The sequence below is a fragment of the Coregonus clupeaformis genome, unplaced genomic scaffold, assembly GCF_020615455.1.
Source record: "Coregonus clupeaformis isolate EN_2021a unplaced genomic scaffold, ASM2061545v1 scaf1145, whole genome shotgun sequence".
NCBI classification, from domain to species: domain Eukaryota; kingdom Metazoa; phylum Chordata; class Actinopteri; order Salmoniformes; family Salmonidae; genus Coregonus; species Coregonus clupeaformis.
The window spans coordinates 125,045-146,940 of NW_025534599.1; the positions used below are offsets into that span (position 1 = coordinate 125,045).

General features: G+C 43.3%; 1 pseudogene; it reads right to left on the reverse strand.

Moving 5' to 3' along the window:
- Positions 1-474: 474 nt before the first annotated feature.
- The window catches only part of LOC123486328, a 47,079-nt pseudogene continuing 25,657 nt past the window's right edge, over positions 475-21,896 (reverse strand).

Genomic DNA, 21,896 nt, shown 5'->3' on the forward strand with positions numbered 1-21,896 from the left:
ATCTGATCACAATAAGATCACAATGGGTCTTTTAATCGTGTACACCTGTCTAAAAATGTGGGCACAATCAGAATGTGGAAAATATCAGGACAAAGGACGCATGTTAGCACCAGGTGTAGCTCAGTTGGTAGGCGTGGCGTTTGCAACGCCAGGGTTGTGGGTTCGTTTGCCACAGGGGCCAGTATGAAAAATGTGTGCACTCACTAACTGTAAGTCGCGCTGGATAAGAGCATCTGCTAAATGACTAAAATGTATAAATGGGGCTTCTGAGGAGAACCTGTTGGTTTAAAGCTCAATACATCTGACAAAGGCATGACCACCAGATAGACTTGACACGTTCTCTGAAGCAGTACGAACATATTTCCTCTTTTATTTACATTCCTTGTTCAAATGTTAACATTTTATAACGCTATAACAGCTTGATCAAGTTGGCATTTTTTTCTCATTAAAATAAATTGGCACAAGTAAAACATATGTAGACAAAAGTTTATTTACACCATACAACATTTTTCGTTTTTTAAATATTTTATACAGGGCTGCAGATGAGAGTTTTTGCCGAGAGTCTTCAAGCAAGATTCTGCAGTATTAAAGTTTGTGAAATATATTATTCATATAAAAGTGAGTATTACCTTTATTGCATTTAAAGCAATGAAGAATGTAGCTTTGACAAACATTCATTTTTATATGACAGAAAAATCCTCTTTGCCTGCCACTCTCGCTCATATATGTTTTATATTATAAAGTAAAAAAGTGTAGTAATGGCCAAACAGACTTGTTATAAACTTTTTAAAAACCTGCATAAATATATACATTGTGCTTCCAGGGTCCAGTTTTGAGAAATATAAAACTGGACCCAACGAAGCTGGGATCGACATGGTATTATGTCTTCATTTAGCTTTTTGAGGTTTATTCATCTAGAAAGATTTTCACCTTTTTGAACCAATTCTTCTTACCACGGGTACTCTGAAACACATGATGGTAAATATTGTACACCCACCTGGCTGGCCTGCTGCACTAAGTACACTAGTGAGAATACAAAAAGTAACACTGATGTTTTTGTTGTATTTTTTGTTTTATTTTTTCCTCCTGTCCTCTGTCGTTTCCTCGTAAATCGTATTGGCACATCATGTCCTTGTCATACTCCTTTATAATCCAGATATGTAGTAGGCCAAGGCTGTTAGGACAGTCTGTCCATTTTTTCAGTGCAAAATACATCCTTTCCCCTTTCCTCCATGTCCTGGTTATCGTTTTTCTCCTGGTTGTCCTCTTCCTGGTTTCTACTTCCTGGATATACTCCTTCCTGGAGTGCACCCAAAATGTCACCCTATTCCCTATATAGTGCACTACTTTTGACCAGAGCCTTATGAGTCCTGTTCAAAAGAGCCCTATGGGTACTGGTCAAAAAGAAGCCTATAGGACCTGGTCAAAAGTAGTGTGCTTCATCTGGACCTATTTCGTGGTTTGTTTAGATCAGATCAGACCTCTGTCTGGAAGTCTCCTTCCTGGACGTCTAAGGGGAGATTGACACACTTCTCCCACTCCGCTGCGGTCATCTCCAGAGAGTCCTTGGTGTCAGGGTCTAGTACATTCATACTGCTGTAGTTCTGGTACTCACAGGCTGGGTTGTAGCTCTCCCAGGGGTTCTTGTTGGGCATGGCCTTGTCCTTGGGAGGACAGGGACAGGGACAGGTTAGCAGCAGATATGGACAGGGTCATAGCAGGACATAGGAGGTAGCATGCCTTATAGTCACTAGACATGGTTCACTATACACTGTTACTATATGTTATACCCTATGCACTTTATATGTTATATATAGGAAAAGGGGCAGGGATATATATATATATATATATACAGGGATATGTGAGGGTTATTACTTAGAAGGGAGCATGCCTCACTGTCACTAGTCACAGTTCACGGTTCTTCTTTTTCTTAAACATTGGGTAACATTGGTTAATAATAACTTCCATGAATAAGCATGAATAAACTGTTTTATAAATACATTTGTATTTCATCACTTTAAAACATTTATAAACATTCATATGAAAGCTATAATGGGTTATTCAAGAAAGTTATTATAAAGTTTAGCCAAACAATGGATTACACAGAGACTTTGAATTACGATGTACTGCCTCTATGCATTGATCACCTCAACTAATGTTCTGGTAGAGCACATTAATGGTGTAATGGTTCTATGAGAAGCGTAAGTAACAAAAGGTAATGAAAAGTATCTCAAATGTGAATAATGTGGTTAGGCTATATCATGGAAGAATTCAAATGAATAGTGCGCTTTCCCTTGTAGCTGAATAACGGTGACGAGGGACTAGAGGATGAGCTTCCACTGTGTCTGACTGTGTGCTGTTCTGTTCCCATAATCTGGATGTACTCTCACTGACACTCACAAAGAGACTAGTAGGGAGGCAAATAGCGCAGCGAGCTATCGGAGCTGTTACTATGCAGTCAGGGAATACACAATGGTTACTAATGTTGTCTGTAGCTCTGGAGCCTGCCAGCTATTCAGCCAGCCCAGCCAGCACTGCAGTACATTTATTCCCCCCCCCCAAAACAAAATGTAAGTGAAAAAAAAAAGAAGTCGTTTTCTATATAAATGTCCTTGTGGTGGTTACTAAGCAACAAGCAGCCGAATTACGCTGTGCAGTGGGGTTGATTGAAATGTGAGAGAAGAGAGAGAGGATTACATGACATGGCAGGCCGAGGGCTAACTGCCTGCCTGCTTGCATGCCGCAGAGCTGACTCTATTCTCACACAACAATAGGCCTGAGTGTGTTTTGGTCAACAGGCCAATTTCTGTCTGTAAACTATTCCCCGGGATACAGTGCAGAAAGCAATGCAGAAATCATTCACTCAGAACTGACCATGTCCGGTGATATGTCAGGACTGATACAGCTCCTTGCATTTGAATGGATGTACTCAAATTGAGATGGAATACCACGACAGAAAGCCTTCTCACAGGGGCTCCTTTTCAACACATCTAAGATATATAGTCTGATTGAACCTTTCCAACCCCCCAATTCACCTGGGGGTGGTAAAGAGCGCCAAAGCAGGATCCTTTTCCTCGATTCCTTGCATCCATGTCCGAGTGGAGGGGACCTTAGACCTTCTCATTCAATATGGTTGAGAAGGAGGCGAGGAGATGGGATACAAGGAATTGTGGAAAGATGAATTGAGAAAGAGCCAATGAGTCTTCAGACTGCCTGTGATGAGATAATGCCTGCCCTCTCTCAGACAGAGTCTCTCGTTTAGCGACTAGTCATCCCCCCTCACCACCAGCAGCTGGCAGGCCTGCTAGGTATAGAGCCATGTCACCGGATCTGTTCATTTGCTCAATGACTCAGTACGTGGTGCTGCTGAGCGGATGGACATCTAAAAAAAGGCTATCTATCTTGCTTTGTACTCTAATCGGTCGACAACCACCAGCTTCGACCAATCACCCCATCTGGATTTTCTCCAGCTCTGTAATTGGTCTACAACAGCCGACCGCTGACCAATCATCTCCCCTGCCCTTCACCATTTCCTGTTACTGCTGATTTCCTGTTCCTTTTCCTGGTATTATTACTCACCATGCTGCCCATATTTGGTATGTCTTGAAATCGATCCAGGGTTTGAAATTTCTGATTCAGTTCTTGGAACAGCTCCATGTGTCTTTTCCTGGTGTGCATGACTTTCTGCAATGGCAAGGGGTTCGTTTTGGTTTGGAAATCAAAGCCAATAATAGGATGGAGATTATAATGCAATGTGCTTTCCTCTCTACCCCCCTACACCTTTCTGAATAGCATTTCATCTGTCACTGGTATTATGGCAAGGCTAAGACATATTACAGGGGCCAATGTCTTTTAAGGATTTTGCATATAATGTAAGCCAGTTGAGTAATTACATATCATTTATGGCCAATTTTATTATCAAATCTACCTTTCACATTTATACAGAAAAGTCAGAATACAATAATTTGATGGAGAAATGGAATAAACCCACAAAAGTGGTTTGAGACCTTTGTGTCTTGGGCTGTCAGCCAATGTAATATTTTCCATCGAAAAAGCACAAAAGTCAGGTGTGAAATGTGCATGTGACTTTATAAAGCATAACAGTTTTAAAATCAACTCATAGCCAATGGATGTACGTAAGCGATGGAGGAGGAACCAAATGAGAGTGGGTGAGATTTGCTGGCTGACCTTTGTACGGCTTTAGTTTGACAGGATTGTTTTACCTTAACTACGCCACACATCAATACATCTGTGTTGTGTCAAGACCATGTTACTCCAATAAGCTTAAGTGCTACAAAAAAGTAGTAGTAAATTAAAGGGTAGGGCAAACACGAATGCTCAGTGTAACAACGATAGTAAATTAAAGGGTAGGGCAAACACGAATGCTCAGTGTAACAACGATAGTAAATTAAAGGGTAGGGCAAACACGAATGCTCAGTGTAACAACGAAAGCCTGAAGCATGCACTTTGCCAACCAGTAAGTTTACTTACTTCAAAGTCCAGGTCTTGGTAGCGCGATTTTCTTCTCTGAAGACAAGAAAAACATATTGCAGATAATTAGACAACATACAGTATGTTAAAATGAGGGGTTATGACCTTCTAAATACTATAGCAATTATAACTCAGTATTAATGAACACTAATTAACATTCTAAAGCGTGACAAAATAAACACATTTTCCTTTACGGCAACAATGTGACAATCTTCTCACTTGAACACAGCTGCAAATTAATTATGTATTTACTTCTGCAGCTATTTCTAATTTGAACATTACTACAAACAATGGCTTTATTTACTTAAACCAACACTTCAACAGTCTTCTCCACTCCAGCCTACCTCTAAGTTAAACCAACACTTCAACAGTTTTCTCCACTCCAGCCTACCTCTAAGGTTAAACCAACACTTCAACAGTCTTCTCCAATCCAACCTACCTCTAAAGAGCTCATGGATATGGTGGATCCCCGTCTCGCTCCTCGACAGCCCTCCAGTCTCTTCCATCTCAGCCAGGAAGTTCTTGGCGGCAGTGCGGGGTTCAAAGGGAAGGTTCTGCTGCATGTGTTCCTGTCCTCCTCCTGACCCGTACTGCTGCTGCAGGTTCTGATCCATGTTCATGTGCTCCATGCCCCCATCACGCCCATCCCCGTCGGGCTCATGTTGAAGTCCGGTGCCATCTTGTAGTGTTGCATCATTCTCTCGTGGGGCAGCGTATCGCCCATGCCCATGCCCACGTTCATCTTGGTGGAGCTATCGTCCTTCAGGAGAGTGGGAAGTGTGTTACAGTTCCCAGATCCGGCCGCCGCCGAAGCCCGTGGCATCACGATGTAGTCCGTCTCCATCATCTGGCCTTGGGGTGAATGCCCGCCCACGCTGCCCATACCGCCCATATTGCCCATGTCGTGGCCACTGCCCATCCCGCCGTGCCCGTGCCCGCCCATATCCTGGTCGGACTGACGAAGAGCATCATCGGTGCATAGGTAGACGGTGCGGCGCATGTCGGACACGCTGTCGCCCAAGCAGCCCTCTCCCATGTCGCCCATGGGGCCCATGTGCATGCCGGGCTGCTGGATCATCACCTTGGACATGATGTTGCCGGGTAAGGTGGAGTAGTTGAGCCCCTCGTGCCCCTTCTCATCCTCCTCGTCGTTCAGAGAGATGCGGGATAGGGTGCCGGTGATGGTGGCCGCGCGGCAAGAGCCCATGTCTTTGTGGAGAGCTGTGGAGAGGAGAGACAGGGGAGATAGTGGAATGAATGCACCATACTGACAGACAGGGGAGATAGTGGAATGAATGCACCATACTGACAGACAGGGAGATAGTGGAATGAATGCACCATACTGACAGACAGGGAGATAGTGGAATGAATGCACCATACTGACAGACGGGGGAGATAGTGGAATGAATGCACCATACTGACAGACGGGGGAGATAGTGGAATGAATGCACCATACTGACAGACGGGGGAGATAGTGGAATGAATGCACCATACTGACAGACAGGGGAGATAGTGGAATGAATGCACCATACTGACAGACGGGAGATAGTGGAATGAATGCACCATACTGACAGACAGAGGAGATAGTGGAATGAATGCACCACACCGAGAACTAATGTCAGTCTGTTTTTAATGATCTGTTTATTTCTCATTTTATGCTTATTTTAAATAATTCCGATTTCAGACCATTGTTGCAGATTTCAGAACCTAATGTTGCATTTCCTTTTTCTGAATGTGTGTCAAAACAAATAATTGAAATTATAATGCCAGGACACTTGAAACAATGAACCAGATGTGTCTGGTATTACACTTTAATGACTATTTCCTCACACAGGTGGGATGAAATAGACAAAACTTGGCTACCGATCTCTTCAAACAGGACACAGGGACACTACTTCAAAGGAGCCAATATAGGGCATTAGATGTTCCTGACGTAACTAAGTACAGAGCTGACAAGCCGAGACAAGCCGACAAACCTCTGAGGAGGACTTTACCATCAAATAACAGCAGGTCAGGAGAACCTTTCCTCAAATCCGACCCGAAATCCCTGATACCTACGACACCTTTTTATCTTATTAAGGTTTGGTTCACCTTGGAAAACCCCCCCAAACCCCAGACACATAACCAGGAGAGGCTAGCTTTTAGTTCTAAAGCTGCCTTGTCAGAAGTCAGAAATACCCTTTTGGAGGAACAGAACAGCCTGTACTGCCGCGCTCTGTGCTTCTCTCCAGCGCTGCAGAGCTGATGGTTGCGTCCCAAATGGTAGCATATTCCCTACATAGTGCGCTACTTTTGGCCCTGGTCCCTATGGGCCCTGGTCAACAGTAGAGCTATGAAGGTAATAGGGTGCCATTTGGGATGCAGGACAGAGGTGTTTTGGGGCCATTTTAATCTTCGCCTTCTGAATCCTCCACAGGGGAATTGCCTGTTCGAAAACCAACAGGCTGCAAGGAGACAACAAGGTCAGCAGTGTGTGTTTGTGTGTGTGTGTGTATGTGTCTGTGTGTGTCCAGCCCAGCCCAGCCCAGAGCAGAGCAGAGCAGAGCAGAGCAGAGCAGAGCAGCGCAGCACAGCCAGAAACAGAAAACCTAACAATTCCCTTTTTGTTTTCAGCCTGAATCACCACAGAGTGGAACAGGGAGATAAACAGTGGTGCAGAGAGAGAAAGGAAGGAGGGGGTGGAGGTGGTAGGGGGGTAGGGGTAGAGGGTGGTGGAGGGGTCGAGTGGTAGGGAGGTAGGGGTAGTGATGGAGGTGGACGAGGGGAAGGGGGTAGGGGTAGAGGGTGGTGGAGGTGGTCGAGGGGTAGTGGGGTAGGGGGTAGAGGGTGGTGGAGGTGGTCGAGGGTAGGGGTAGAGAATGGTGGAGGTGATCGAGGGGTAGGGGGGTAGGGGTAGAGGGTGGTGGAGGTGGTCGAGGGGGTAGGGGGTAGGGGGTAGAGGGTGGTGGAGTGTGGTCGAGGGGTAGGGGGTAGGGGGTAGAGGGTGGTGGAGGTGGTCGAGGGGTGGGGGTAGGGGGTAGAGGGTGGTGGAGGTGGTCGGGGGTAGGGGGGTAGGGGGTAGAGGGTGGTGGAGGTGGTCGAGGGGGTAGGGGGTAGGGGGTAGAGGGTGGTGGAGGTGGTCGAGGGTAGGGGGGTAGGGGTAGAGGGTGGTGGAGGTGGTCGAGGGTAGGGGGTAGGGGTAGAGGGTGGTGGAGGTGGTCGAGGGTAGGGGTAGGGGTAGAGGGTGGTGGAGGTGGTATGACTCCATGGCATGAGGGATGGGCAGGCAGGCGAGGGATTATTCCTGGTATATATTCTTGGCACAGCAAGTTATTATTGTTGGTATATTTCCTGGTATATATTCCTGGTGTTATTCCAGATAGTGTTCCTGATAGATAAAATAATTTGGATTTTACTTTAATCCTTAACACTAGATCTGCTAAAGCAGTCATTTTGACTGCTCATTATTCATAAAATGTTGCATTACTCTGCCATGTTTTAAGTCATGCCACTCTGTCCTTTACTTTTTTCTAATGAAGTCTATATCACACACTGTCCTTGTTACAATCTTAATATTAGAACCAGTTTTAAGAAGGCATGTCATTTTTTTGAATGGTTTTCCCCCCGTTGCCCCTCCTTCTCCCAACAGTAGGGCCTGCTTCACTCCAGTGCCCAGCTGATAATCACCCCGACAAACTGAACCTAAACTATAACAACAGATGAAATAAAAGTAAAGTATGATGGGGAGAATGGGGGAGAAAGGGGGAGAAAGGGGGAGAATGGGGGAGAGTGGGTGAATTGATGAGCAATGGCAAGCGAACAATGCATAATTATGTAATCACCAATGGTGAATGAAGAACAGGGTGGGACATTCTATTGTATTGATCCATTCTAATTATAGGTCTAATCTTGAAATGGTATTTACCCTATATCAGTTCACCCAAATCAAAGCAGTCGTATCAGTCTACTCTGGCCTACTGGGGGGTAGGCTTCACAGTGAGCGTGTGTAATTATATATGCTGAAAGGCTGAAAATATCTGGGGAAAATATCCACATTGGGCAGCAGACGCCAGTGTGGGAGAATGTGGTGGTAAGGCTTGTTGAACCTTAGGTTGGTAAGGGAGAAATGTCACAATGGACAATTTCTTCACTTCACTGTCATTGGTGAACAAGTTGCTTGCAAAGAAAACAAGTCTGGCCGGCACCATGAACAAAGTGAGAATGACAAGACAACTGGACACAATAAAGAGAAAACTGGAGACTATTGCACACTACAACCAGACAAAGGTACGTCAAAGTGTGTCAAGCAAGTGAAAAGGTACTAAAATTGTGTTAACTGTTAGGACAAGGAATAACAGCTAAATTAAATCCAACTGATGCCGTTGTGTGAAGACGCACAGAAGCAGGAGCTGACAAGAATGGACTATTTTTGACTGCTGTCACATCTACACTCATATTCATTATAATGCCTTTATTGCTTTTGTGCCGAGTTTCACTATTTATAATGATGTTTAGGCTACTGATGTTTTCCTCATTTGACTGCGTGTCTTTTGACCATGTGTCTTGGTGGTTGGGGTATTTTTATTTTATTTTGTCCTTATAAAAATTAACTGTTACCATGTTCCAACGTATATGCTTTCTGTTTCACAGTTGTAACAAAGGCACTCTCGAATAAAATGGATTGAACGCTTTAATTTCGTGGTGTTTCATTTAACTAATGAAAATGCTACTGTGTTATTTCAAATAAAATACACAAATTGTATTCTAATGTCGCCCAAGGCCTTCATAAACACAACCAAATGATTATTTTTGTGATAGCATATATTAAATACACTGTTAGAATGTTGCAGTCGAGGACCAGCGGTTCTATTGTTAAGAGTATTGACGCACCGCTCTAGCCGACGCTTGGCATTGTGCATGGTGATCTTAGGCTGCTCGGCCATGGAAACCCATGGAGCTCATGAAGCTCCAGATGAACAGTTCTTCTGCTGACATTGTTTCCAGAGGCAGTTTGGAACTCGGTAGTGAGTGTTGCAAACGAGGACAGAATATTTTTTATGCGCTGCACGCTTCAGCACTCGGCGGTCCCGTTCTGTGAGCTTGTGTGGCCTACCACTTCGCGTCTGAGCCATTGTTGCTCCTAGACGTTTCCACTTCACAATAACAGCACTTACAGTTGACCGGGGAAGCTCTAGCAGGGCAGAAATTTTACGAACTGACTTGTTGGAAAGGTGGCATCCTATGACGGTGCCATGTTGAAAGTCACTGAGCTCTTCAGTAAGGCCATTCTACTGCCAATGTTGTCTATGGAGATTGCATGGCTGTTTGCTCGATTTTATACACCTGTCAGCAACTGGTGTGGCTGAACTAGCCGAATCCACTAATTTGAAGGGGTGTCCAAATACTTTTGTATATATAGTGTATCTCCTAGATATAGGACAGACACTTCAAAACCTTATTCCTTATGATTTATTTAGTCTTTTTTGCCATTTCTGAATGTGTTATTCAATGCGTTTCTATGGGCTATAGTAGTAAAGGCCAAATTCAATATTTTATCAAATCATTTTTGTATATATATATTTGTTTAACCCTAAAGGAGTCCTTAAATTCCAAATCAAATAGCTAAATGATCCATGGTATGACCATCTTAAAACAATTCCATATGTTAGCTTAGTATCCCCCTCCCCCCAACAGCTTAGACTTTACAGTTAATAAGTGTTAATAATGCTCTATGTAGCTAATCATTTCATGTTTAAAATATTATATATGTAACGTATGCTTCATAATATACCGTTAATCTAGCCTAATTCATAAACGTACTTTTCGTCTTTTATACAGCATGTGTGTCTGCATGGAACAACGGCAGGGTATTACGTAGCAAAACCTATGCAGCTGCTACAATGTCTGTGACGGCTAGTATTGTCGTGTTCATTCACCGTCAGTAAAATCACTTATAACCCACTGCAATCATTTGCATGACTCATTCACACAACAAACACATCCACCTCAATACCCTGTAACAACAACATGCTAAGACCACTTGCCCAAGCCTGGTAGCTGACAACCGCTGTGTTCGCGTCGATTGACCGAAAACCCCACCTTCCTATAGTAACTCGTACTTACTGTGTTGACTAGAAACGTAATGCATTTCTAGTGTGTCTGCAGTAGGTCTGCAGGCTGGCAGCTCAGTCTAGGACTAGGTCTACTGCAATGAATTATTTATGAACTAGATGTGGGCTTCTACAGTACCAAGTTTCACGCATTTATATAAAAAGGTTGTCGCAGTGTGTGGCAGCGTGAAAGGAGCCCAAATTGCAAATCATTAAGTTCAGTTTAGCTCAGTTTACCTTTTAAAAAGTTTTCAATAAGAGGGCGGAATCGCAATAAACCAGCCTAGACTTTTACATCAAAAGACAGAACACTCTAGGCCTAGGGTGTCCACCCACTCGGCCCAGAGTGGGAGAAAACGCGCTTTGGAGATGACATTTCACTTCCTTATGTTATAAAATACATTTTACCTAGACAAATATGATTTTTCTTGTTTTGAATTATTCAGTGGGGTCTTTCTCTAACATATCATTAATATTATATCCAACAAGTCGGATTTAATAACCTAATACATCCGATAATAAGCACCGAGCTCTGTTGACAGAGCGGTGCAGCTTTCTCGATTAAACTTTTGAGGATTTTTATATTTTGTGGTCAGCGCGTCTTCCAAGTTGTTTCCGCCGGTCGCAAATAGCTAAGTTAACATGACACGAGCTGAATTAAATGTAAAAAACATTGAAAATAAAAAAACGTGCGGTTCGCTCAGTGCTCCACTGACATTTCCCAGAGATATGCTTGTTTTTGTGAGAAGTCTTCGAAAAAGAACAGTAACTTCACATTAATATGAACAGCGTATAGTAAAATATGAAAATACTACATGTCATGTCTCAAAATCGATATCTATCTTACCTCCATATTGTTTTATGTCCTCCGGATTTTAGAAGAAAGATGACAAATTCAACGGTAATCCTGTCTGTAGAGTTCAATGGTAATCCTGTCTGTAGAGTTCAATGGTAAGCCTGCTGTAGAGTTCAATGGTAATCCTGTCTGTAGAGTTCAATGGTAAGCCTGTCTGTAGAGTTCAATGGTAAGCCTGTTGTAGAGTTCAACGGTAATCCTGTCTGTAGAGATGGTAACTGTCTGTAGAGTTCAATGGTAAACCTGTCTGTAGAGTTCATGGTAAACCTGTCTGTAGAGTTCAATGGTAAGCCTGTCTGTAGAGTTCAATGGTAAGCCTGTCTGTAGAGTTCAATGGTGAGCCTGTCTGTAGAGTTCAATGGTGAGCCTGTCTGTAGAGTTCAATGGTAAGCCTGTCTGTAGAGTTCAATGGTAAGCCTGTCTGTAGAGTTCAATGGTAATCCTGTCTGTAGAGTTCAATGGTAAGCCTGTCTGTAGAGTTCAATGGTAAGCCTGTCTGAGAGTTCAATGGTAAGCCTGTCTGTAGAGTTCAATGGTAATCCTGTCTGTAGAGTTCAATGGTAAGCCTGTCTGTAGAGTTCAATGGTAAGCCTGTCTGAGAGTTCAATGGTGAGCCTGTCTGTAGAGTTCAATGGTAAATGTCTGTAGAGTTCAATGGTGAGCCTGTGTAGAGTTCAATGGTGAGCCTGTCTGTGAGTTCAATGGTAAGCCTGTCTGTAGAGTTCAATGGTAAGCCTGTCTGGGAGCCTTAATTCTCTCACAGCATCCAGCCTAGCTGACTCCATGATATTCTCCTGATTTATGACCATTGATTTTGTCACCCTAATTCTGACCATCCTACAAGGGTAAAAACTCCAATACATTTTGAACAGATTATGATAGAGACATTAACATATTATTTTAGCCATTGGTCAAAATATGTGTTTTTGATTGGATACTCTTAAAAACACAACGTTTACATGAAAAGACAGCGTACCGTTAAAAAACACGCAATACTTTCAACATGAGTCATCAACAAAACCAACGAAACCAGGGCTACAGTGCAACGCTTTCCCATCGTCCATTTTGTTAATGAACAACAGGCACAAAGGAAACGATAAGCGCTGTCATTATTATTCAGATTCACGACTCTCCCACTCTATCTTACCCTTCCTTTTGATTCCAAGCAATGCGTTTCATCCCACACAGAAAGCTAGCCGGCTTTCTGACACCTAACAAATTCTCTTCTTTCACTAAAGCCTCCTCTTCTCACTCCTCTGTTGCGTCCCAAATGGCACCCCTATTCCCTTTATAGTGCACTACCTTTGACCAGGGTCAATAGGGCTTTGGTCAAAAGTAGTGCATTGTATAGGGAATAGTGTGCCATTTGGGATGCATTCCTCTTCGCAAATCAAATGGGTCTGTTTTGATCATTAAGCCAGCAGGCGTCCAATGTGGATAGTGGGCTGTTACACAACCTGGGATATTATTTTATACTGTGTCTAACTCCTTTTTAGGGCTTTCATTTCAATAGGCAAAGTAATCAGGAGCTCATTCATTTAATATGACACCATCTGGTTGTTTACCTGATCGACAGGCGATGTCCACGTCTTTCTCAAAGTCCGTCTGTTGGGGGAGAAAATACAAAAGTGGTGAAAATACGGTCAGACAGATTTATATTTCAGCTTTGACACAACAGAATATGTCATATAATGTGACGCTGCCACAGATGTGAAGTGACAGGCACATACACATGCACATGTCTGGTTTAAAGTTTAAAAACCTAGCAAAGTTAAACCTTTATGTGTATTTTCCTTTTCATGCTGTTATGTTATGAATCTGCCAGTTCTGACTGTTATGTTATGAATCTGCCAGTTCTGATTGTTATGTTATGAATCTGCCAGTTCTGACTGTTATGTTATGAATCTGCCAGTTCTGACTGTTATGTTATGAATCTGCCAGTTCTGACTGTTATGTTATGAATCTGCCAGTTCTGACTGTTATATTATGAATCTGCCAGTTCTGACTGTTATATTATGAATCTGCCAGTTCTGATTGTTATGTTATGAATCTGCCAGTTCTGACTGTTATGTTATGAATCTGCCAGTTCTGACTGTTATGTTATGAATCTGCCAGTTCTGACTGTTATGTTATGAATCTGCCAGTTCTGACTGTTATGTTATGAATCTGCCAGTTCTGACTGTTATGTTATGAATCTGCCAGTTCTGACTGTTATGTTATGAATCTGCCAGTTCTGACTGTTATGTTATGAATCTGCCAGTTCTGACTGTTATGTTATGAATCTGCCAGTTCTGACTGTTATGTTATGAATCTGCCAGTTCTGACTGTTATATTATGAATCTGCAAGTTCTGACTGTTATGTTATGAATCTGCCAGTTCTGACTGTTATATTATGAATTTGCCAGTTCTGACTGCTATGTTATGAATCTGCCAGTTCTGACTGTTATATTATGAATTTGCCAGTTCTGACTGTTATATTATGAATCTGCCAGTTCTGACTGCATTATTTGCACTGGCAAAGCTAAGATGGCTGCCATTGTCATTTTGGTAGACTATCCCTTTAATGGGGCATGTCCCTTTAAGAAAAAAGTAGCTGTTTGGGGAAATGTTTGGCTTGTACCTGGCTGAGGTTCTATTTGTGTGGAAAACTTTTTAAGCACAGGAGGCTGCTGAGGGGAGTACAGCTCATAATAATGGCTGGAATGGAGTAAATGGAATGGCATCAAACACATGGAAACCATGTGTTTGATGTGTTGGATACCAATCCATTAACTCCCGTTCCATCCATTACTATGAGCCCGTCCTCCCCAATTAAGGTGCCACCGGCCCCCTGTTCTTTTAAGCAACTTAGATTTAACCACTCCAGGGAATTATTTTTGTTTATTATTGTTGATTTTTACTCCTACTTGGAGGATGAAATTTAGCTGTTGTGAGAAAATCTCCCCCAGGCCGGATTTCCCTCTCCCTCAACCATCCGGTGAGATCTATCCCGGTGATTGTATTTTTATTTGAATTAATTGTATTTTTGCATTTTGAAGGGGGATTGCTAATTTTTACCGTTTGATTGACTTTGGGACTATTTTCTGTTAGGATTCTATTTGGGATTTTTTCTTCCTGAACTTTATTTTGGGTCTATTTGAATTGGTTTTGTGAAATGATACACATTCTATGACAATATGCTGATGTTTCTCACTATATTCATTTAGTCTGTCTTGTTTTAGTCACCTTCATATATATATATATATATATATAGTATTTCTTTGAACTTTAATATTGTAGCATTGTTTGAGATCCAAGTTGATTGTTACAATATGATATCATAAATGAAACCTAGAGCAACTCCAGCTACATGCATTGTTGAGATTAAGTCAATAGAAAAATATTTTGCCTATCCTTTGATATCTGATTAAACATGTCATCATTATATAGGAGTAGTTTCATTGCATCTATCTATTGCCTTTCCCTGTTTGGGTCAGTTACTGTCAAGTTAAAGGTCCTATTCTTCACTGCTCCGTTCCTAACAATATGGCAATACGCATGTAAAAGGGATTTTATAGCACTAAAACAGCAGTCGGGAAGCAATCACTGTTTGTTCTCTGCAAATTATACTATTGAACCGGGGGCACCCCGACAGCCAACACACCATTCTACAACGGTGAAATTAATTCAATCTGAGTAGGAGGATATTAGGATATTAGAATGCAAACGATGGGAAGATCAGACGATAGATATGATGAGCGAAGGCCGTTGGCAGTTGGCGTTCTGCTGGATCAAGAGATTTGGTGTGGCGTTACAAAGGTCATTCAAAGAACTGGTGCTTTATTATGTGTGTTGGGGGGTTGGAGAGGGGGCTCTGTAAATGAAAAAGACGCTTGACGAAAGTGAACAGGAAGTAGGAAAACGGAAAATGGATCTCATTTATTAATGTGTGTGTGTGCATGTGCGTGCGTGTGTGTAATGTATTACAGGGGCCAGGGCCACATGCGGCTGTACACTGTGTGTAACTACAGTTGAACTAAAGCAGCTATTTGTAAAACGATGGGTAACAATGCCTCATCCAGCCGAACCAGCAGAATTGGAATTTCAGTTTACTTCCTTAATTGGCTGAAATGGAATGGACCCCAAACCCTGCTATGAAGGCTTGTCTTGAGGGTATATAATACTATACCCTTTTCACACTGAGCTGAGCCAAGGCGATCCCTGCCGAGCCGTACTGCACTGGCCTGGTTACGCATCCACCACAGTTGCTGGAAACATACTGGAAAGGACAATGTGAAAAGAATGTATCGTAGCCAGAGCCAGCACAGTACGGTTCAGTTCAGTCCTATAGTGTGAATCAGCTGTTAGGGGCAAATCCTAACCTCCACTTAAGTGGAATTTTCACTTGGTGTATGTCCCAAATGGCACCCTATTACCTGGTCAAAAGTAGTGCACATATAGGGAATAGGGTGCAATTTCAGACGTAGTCTCATTGACATCAATTAAACATTTTACTCGTGAAAATGTGGATTTGCTCCTTTGTCTCAAATATAAAGGCAGGTATAGGCTTTGGTTGAGCGCAGAGGAGGCTGGTGAGGGGAGGACAGCTCATAATAATGGATGGAATGAAGTGAATGGAATGGTATCAAACACATGGAAACCAGGTGTTTGATGTGTTTGAGACCATTCCATTCATTCCGTTCCATCCATTACCACGAGCCCGTCCTCCCCATTGGAAATGCCACCAGACACCACTAGGTTGAGGGTTATACTGGTGTTGCTTACCATAATCTGAGCATGACCGTTGGGGAAAGTTCCAGTGTTGTCAGCATTGAGGGGGTCTTGACAGTTTCTGGGGTCCTGACAGTTTCTGAGACGACATCTGAAAGCATCTTGGACCTGGGGAAAGTGAGGCACCATAGAAGTAGTATTATTATTATTATAAGTAGTATTAGAGCACATTAGTATAACATGATATATAATGTGTATTTTAGTTTCTGACATGCTATGGCCATGACTCTAGAGAGTAAAGAAAAAAACCATGCTCTATTGTTCCTGCTGTAACCTTGACCTTGCTCACAGTAATTACAGCTACTTTCCAAAGGGGAGGGGCAAGTTAACAGGAAAGTGATCTGGAGTTAATCTGGTCCAGATCACTAATCTCCTAATCATCTCCTAATAAATACTGTAGTTAGGGCCAAACGGGAAACAGGAAGTGTGAGTGTGTGTGGGGCAACACGAGATAAGAGGGATTAAACATGTATAAGGGTCAACAAAACGTAGTGACACAGGGTGTGACCTGGGGCATGTTCATTTGGCACCGAACGTAAAATAGATCAAATGGGGAGGTTCTATCTGAATTGGTCTAATAAGAAACCTTAATTTTTATATCCTGTTGGAAAGTATTTTTGAAAATAATTTTTCTATGGTGTGCACTATGAACAGAATCCTACTAAAAGAGTATCCCCTTCTCCCTAACCCATACCTCCCTCTCCCTCCTTCCCTCCCCCTCTCCTTCCCTCACTTCCCCAATACCTCCTCCTCTCCCTCCTCTCCCTCCTATCTACCTCCTCCATCCCCTCCCCTCCTCTCTCCCCTCCTCTCTCCCCTCCTCTCTCCCTCCTCTCTCCCTCTTCCTTACCTCTTTCCTCAGGATACAGTGCACCATGACGATGACGAAGCCCTGCAACGAGTCGAAGACAGAGAAGAGGATCTGAAATAGGATGGAGCGCTTGTCTGTCATGGCCAGCACTGCAGACATCCAGGTCAGAGCCAGCAGAGGCAGAACCACACAGGAACTCCACAGAGAGGCCCTGAAGGAGGGAGGGAGAGGCAGGAGAGGGAGGGAGGGAGGGGGAGGGAGAGGGAGGGAGACAGGGGATAGAGGGTAAGGTAAGTGTCTGCATTACCACCTGACACACATCAGATCATAGAAGACATTACTGCCTGGCCAGACTACTACAGCGGTCTCTCTTGTTGATAGAAGACATTACTGCCTGGCCAGACTAATGATTCACATTGCCAGCAACTCAGTCTAGGAAGACATACAGAAGCACCAGAAACACCATCTACTGTTTATGAACACATACTCTGTTACCAGCTAGTGTTCTGTTGTCTCTCTGACATACAAGACATTACTGTCTGACTGCCCAGTACTCTACTATAGGTCTAACATTACTGTCTGACTGCCCAGTACTCTACTATAGGTCTAACATTACTGTCTGACTGCCCAGTACTCTACTATGGGTCTAACATTACTGTCTGACTGCCCAGTACTCTACTATAGGTCTAACATTACTGTCTGACTGCCCAATACTCTACTATAGGTCTAACATTACTGTCTGACTGCCCAGTACTCTACTATAGGTCTAACATTACTGTCTGACTGCCCATTACTCTACTATAGGTCTAACATTACTGTCTGACTGCCCAGTACTCTACTATAGGTCTAACATTACTGTCTGACTGCCCAGTACTCTACTATAGGTCTAACATTACTGTCTGACTGCCCAGTACTCTACTATAGGTCTAACATTACTGTCTGACTGCCCAGTACTCTACTATAGGTCTAACATTACTGTCTGACTGCCCATTACTCTACTATAGGTCTAACATTACTGTCTGACTGCCCAGTACTCTACTATAGGTCTAACATTACTGTCTGACTGCCCAGTACTCTACTATAGGTCTAACATTACTGTCTGACTGCCCAATACTCTACTATAGGTCTAACAAGGTATTTCTCCAGACCATCAGACCATAGCAGTCTCAGTTGAGGAAGGAATACAGCTATCTATGCAAGGACACATATGCTGCCCTGTTTATTCTCTGTAGCGCTACCAAGGTCTTGGTCCAGACACACAGACCATCAGACGAGTCATACACACACACACACACACACACACACACAGCTAATCTTATTAATTCCCCCTGCCAGGTATCGATGTACTGTAAGACAGCACTTACATGGCATTGCTGGCTGTAGTTGCAGAGAGAGCAGTTGTGGACACCACACCACATTTGGCACATTTCAGAGTTAACCCTGTATGGGGGCTCGTTCATCGGTCTGTGGGACAACAAACAACAAGAAAACAACAGGAAATAGTGTTAGTGAAGAAGCAGCGCTAGGACTAGCATAGCATTCCAACTGTTCTATCATACAAGATGTGGACACTAGTGATGATAGTAGTGAAGAAGCAGCACTAGGACTAGCATAGCATTCCAACTGTTCTATCATACAAGATGTGGACACTAGTGATGATAGTAGTGAAGAAGCAGCACTACACCATCCCAACGTTCTCTATCATGTTAGTAGTAACCAGGGCCAATTTGTCAGTGTTTTTAAGGAAAAACAGTAGCACCCACAACTTTTCATATAGTATTAGCCAGACAGACGTGTGTTAGCGTGGGTGTTGTAGAGGGCTTTAGGATTAACACGCATCAAGAGGACGACATAACATAACGTTTGTGAAGAAAAAAAACATCACTAGGAATGGAATCCCAACTTTCTCTATCACCCAAGTAGTAGTCAGGCAGGGCCAAAGTGTTTTAACAACGCATTACAAGATGACATAAGGCTGGTCTATGGACTGTCTGTGGACAGTTGGCACATTCTAGTGGGCTACAGGCATGTTGTTAGACCAAGTATAAACCAGTCTTTACGTGGTGCTTTTTTAGAGGGATTCTGGTGTACCAACCAACAAGAAGACAACAGAAAATAACACATTCCAACTCTCTGTATCATGTTAGTAGTAGTCAGGGCCAATCTGGGGATGTGTGTGGGGTGTGGGCGTTTGAAAGGATTTTCATCATGGACTGATTCTGCCACGTCTACACACACACACACACACACACACACACACACGTCGTCTCCCCCAGAGAGATGTGACCTCTTTATGTTGATGTTCTCCCATCAGCCAGAGTAAAGAACGAGGTCTTATCTCCATGTGGAAAATGAAGACATCCAGAAGGTGTGGGTGAATGTGTAGTGAGGAGGAGTCAGACTATTATGTCAACTAAAGGACTAGAGAAGTAGGCCGCTGCAGATCTTAAGAGAGCTACACAGTCAACAGTCCAGCCAACCTGCAGGTAAACAACAAGCACTTCAATGTCCATAGACGTAAGTATAACCAGTTACTGTCTGTCTTTGTCGTGTATCACAATGTATTTTGTAAGTAGGTGGTTTCTTACCCAGCTGCTTCAGACATACTTCAGGTCATAGAAATATAATAAAATAGAGCTTCTCTTTGCTGTAGGTGGTTTCTTACCCAGCTCGATGCTTCGGCTTCTTCTCCAGAATCCCGTCTCTGGAGACCAGCTTGTTGAACACCAGGATGCCAATCACCATGTTGACCTGTTTATAGAGAAGGAATACCTTTATATATCTATTACAGTTTTTTTCAATTGCTTAAGCACAATTTTGAAAAACAGGGCCCGGTTTTTCAAACCCCTTCACACAATTAGCACAACACTACACCAAAGTAGCACAACACCTCAGATCATTTGCAAAATTGAACACTTTTGTCAAAACTATACAATGTCTTATAAAAACCTTATTTTGTTGTCATAACATAAACCCAACCATAATAAGCCATTTAGCAGACGCTTTTATCCAAAGCGACTTACAGTCATGCGTGCATACATTTTCTGTGTATGGGTGGTCCCGGGGATCGAACCCACTACCCTGGCGTTACAAGCGCCGTGCTCTACCAGTTGAGCTACAGAGAACCACAACCATCATATGGTCTGATTCTGTTTGAATCAGTTAAACACTCCTGTGCTCAACCTAAAACACTTTCAGCATTTACACAGAGAAAGTGTCAAAATAAATTCACCAACACCACATGACACCAATTGTGCAGACTAATGAAAATATTTATTTATTTTCATGTACTCAAGTCAGTCAATACTGAACATTTCAACAAAACATTCATAACAAAACATTTTCCAGTTTTCATACAGTATTTCTGAACGTACCATAAGCTTACAATAATACTGTAACATAAATTACATATCCAGTTCAGTACCGAATAACAAAGAAAAATAACCTAAACATCTCTCCGCCTAGCTGGATCTGGCCACAGGGCCTCGTCAACATCACAGGCTATATTTTCATTTGCAAGGCAACGTGGGAAGAATCTTTTGGAGTGACAAATCCACTCTTGTATGGATGCTGCATCAATTTGATCACATGCTTCCACCATAGCTTGAATGAGGGCCATCTGGACATAGGGCCGGAGATCATAAACCTTCCACCGCCATGCTGAGAAGAACTCCTCGATGGGGTTTAGGAAGGTATTGAACTGTAAATTGTGGGTGTTGATGAAACCAGTTTTGGACCAGAGCAGAACGATGGAAAGCTACATTATCCCAGACGACAATGTATTGCATCTGGTCCCTTTGGTTTGCTGCTGTGATAATATTGTGTAATCTGTCTAAAAATGTAAGAATGAGGTCAGTGTTGTAAGGACCCAAGTTGGCATGGCGGTGGAGGACCCCATTCTGTGTAATGGCAGCACAAAGGGTAATGTTACCCCCACGTTGCCCTGGTACATTGACAATAGCCCTGTGGCCAATGATGTTTCTTCCCCTTCTCACTGTTGTCAGGTTAAATCCAGCCTCATCAATGTATATAAACTTATGCGGGACTTCCTCTGCATCCATTTGCAAAACTCTCTGAAATACAGCAAAAGATCACATTGTGTAGATCAATTTACTGTAGGTCTGCTATACAGTAAAATTACATGTACAGTAAAAAGGTTATGTGTGCAGTACACAATACTACTGTCAGAATGCGACGGTGAAATGCGGTAGGCGAAGTCAAACGCAGGACACAGAGTATACTGGAAAACGTACTTTACTCGAAAGTAACCAGAGTAGAAAAACAATCTCCACATAAGGAGGAATAAACAACCCGCACCCGAACACTGCCGATGACGAATACAATAATACACAATACACAATGAACGACAGAGGGTTAAATAGGGAATACAATACAACATAATGGGGAACAGGTGTACACAATCAGGACAAAACAAGTCAAACACCGAAACATAGATCGGTGGCAGCTAGTACTCCGGGGACGACGAACGCCGAAGCCTGCCCGAGCAAGGAGGAGGAGCAGCCTCGGCTGATTCCGTGACAGTACCCCCCCCCCCCTTGACGTGCGGCTCCAGCCGTGCGCCGACCCTGGCCTCGGGGACGGCCAGGAGGACGCGGAGCAGGGCGAGTCGGATGACTCCGGTGGAAGTCCCTCAACATGGAGGGATCTAGAATGTCCCTCCTGGGGACCCAGCACCGTTCCTCCGGACCGTACCCCTCCCACTCCACGAGATACTGCAGGCCCCCCGTCCGACGCCTCGAATCCAAGATGGAACGGACTGAGTACGCCGGAGCCCCCTCGATGTCCAAAGGGGGCGGAGGAGCCTCTCGTACCTCACTCTCCTGGAGTGGACCAGCCACCACCGGCCTGAGGAGAGACA